This window comes from Lonchura striata, chromosome 13, assembly GCF_046129695.1.
Source record: "Lonchura striata isolate bLonStr1 chromosome 13, bLonStr1.mat, whole genome shotgun sequence".
In the NCBI taxonomy this organism is placed as follows: Eukaryota; Metazoa; Chordata; class Aves; order Passeriformes; family Estrildidae; genus Lonchura; species Lonchura striata.
Window position 1 is genome coordinate 23,510,350 of NC_134615.1, and position 2,291 is coordinate 23,512,640.

A 2,291-nucleotide genomic window follows, 5' to 3' on the forward strand; every position below is an offset into this window, starting at 1 on the left:
CCGGGCGCCGCTCCCACGGGGCCTGGCCGGCCCGGGCCTCGCCGCGTTTTCCAGGAGCGTCCCTCTGCTCCGGCCGCTGTCAGCCCACGGGTTGTGGCTCTGCTGACTCACGGCTTCCTGTTTGTGATTGCTGACTGGTGGCAGCAATTGCAGAAGCAATAAGAGATATTAAAAAGCGTGAACTTCCACTGGGACCAGGAGATACAATTAGGGCTGTGCCAAGAAATACACTGCAGCGAGCTGCGGAGCCCTGCAGCCCCCCGTTCCCTTGCTGCAGGAAGTAGGAAAATGAACATCACTGGCCTTTTATCATCTCTGAACCCAAATAAAAATTGCATTTGACTTCTGAAGCTCACTCTGGCTCTTTTCCATGCTCCTCCTCAAAGCCTTTGATCCAGCCTTCTGTCTGGGTCTCCTCTACCTGCTGCTGCTGCTGCTGAGATGTAGGGATCCGTGTTCTGTGCTTTCACCTGACTGATTCTCTATGAAAAGCCTGCATGAGGCTGTGTAAAGAGGCTGCTTTAGAAGGCATGCACAATCTAATATTATTTCCATTATTTTTTTATGGGAAATATCTCTGGGGAGAAGCATGAAAGTATATGGAGAAGGTGCTCTTTGATCAGTAAGGTCTAAATGTAGCATCCAAACTGCATGTCTGTTTCTTCTTATTATTTTGAAATTCATCTTAAAGTGCTACTCCTGGGTGGGCATTTTCCTGTTTCTTCTTCCTTGGCTTGAGCATTTGGAAGCATTGCCATCAGTTTCGTCTCCAGCCCTGGTGGGGATTGTCCCCAAAATGATTTCACCACCTTATTGTTACTGTATATCAGTCTTTCAATGTGTTTTAATTCCAATTTTAGCCTGATTGTCAGAACGTACATTCTGGTTATTCAGCTGAGGACAGGAGGTGGAGGATGGTGTTCTATGAACTGTGTGTCACTGGAGGACAGAACATATGCTGAGGCTGGTCTTTGATGGATTGAAGCTACAGTAGTTTGCAGCTAAGAAAAAAACACTTCACTTTTGTACAGGCATTAAACTGACTTCTAAATTTTTTTTTAACTCTGTGACAGACATAGGGCCGAGAACTGGTACAGAGAACAGACATTAGGGGAGGAAAAAAATCCATCCCAAAACCTCAGTTATTTCAAAACATACCAAAAGTGGATTGACAGTGGATGAAGAGGAGGAGGAGGCAATAGTGAACACACAACACAGTTCAAGCTGGCAAGGAGCCTTTTCTTGAAGAATGTAAGTTTAACCTTTAGCATTCAAGTGTCTGGGCTTAAGTGTCATTATGAGCAATATTTTCCTCCAGCACAGCCTCTCCTGCTTGGAGGAGGGTTCTGTGCAGCCTCATCCATTTTCCCCTTTCCCGTGTATAAAAAAATGTGTTTCTGGTTGCATGCGCTCTGCCAAGGCCCTTTGGGTGGCAGAGCCTCTGGGCACAGTGCGGGTGGTCCTGGATGGGCCCAGGCAAGGGCCTGCCCGGCCAAGGGGGCTGTGGAGACCCTGCCACAGCTCTGGACTGATGGAGCGAGAGCTTTGGGGTTTGCTGGTTGAATTTAGGTTAAAGGTTTTGTGCCTTGAAGTCACAAGAGGAGCTGGCTGGGGCAGCAGTCCCCCCAGGGCACGGCCTGCAGCCAGCCCGTGCCCAGCCCTCGGGCTGCCCAGCCCGGGCACAGCACACCAGCTGCCTGGGTTTGTTGTGCCCACAGGAGGAAGAGCGATCTGCTGGCAAATTGCTTTTGGGAGAACCAAACTCAAACGAGGAGCGGGAAGGGTGTTGCCATTGTCATCATCACCCCCTGCAGTGCCAACCTCACCTTTTGATGGAGACACAGAGGAAAAAATTAGAGAGACACAGCAGATGAACATCAGACCTGGCTGTGGACAGGCTGCATGTGTCCCCTCCCCCGCCCCCCCAAAATCATCTCCAGCTGTAAAACACTTCAGGGCTGACAGAAACCACACGCAGCCCAGTCATAACCCAATCTGCAGAGCTGCATTCCAATAAAAGCGCAGCGTGGACCTAGGAGAAACACTGTCCAGGATTCCCCGGCAGGATGGGTGCTGGGCTGGGAGGGATCCCCCGAGGCTGGGCGCTGGGGAAGGGGGGCACAGCGAGGCCCCCCAGCCCCCGCCGCTGCTGCTCGGCACGGCCCTTGGGCACAAATGAAAGCATTGTTGGCCGGGGTGGCTGGGGATGGCTGCGGGGGACGTGGCGCTGCAGCCACAGCCCGGGCCCCCAATTTCAATATGCGCCGCTCACGTCGCCGCAAATGTCAGAT

General features: G+C 51.9%; 1 long non-coding RNA gene across 1 annotated transcript; it reads left to right on the forward strand.

The window, feature by feature from the left end:
- Window positions 1-1,106: 1,106 nt before the first annotated feature.
- LOC116184053 (uncharacterized) lies at window positions 1,107-2,042 on the forward strand. The gene is made up of 2 exons (XR_004148781.1): window positions 1,107-1,251; window positions 1,719-2,042. It is a non-coding gene; the product is annotated as an uncharacterized LOC116184053 (long non-coding RNA).
- The last annotated feature ends 249 nt before the right edge of the window (window positions 2,043-2,291 follow it).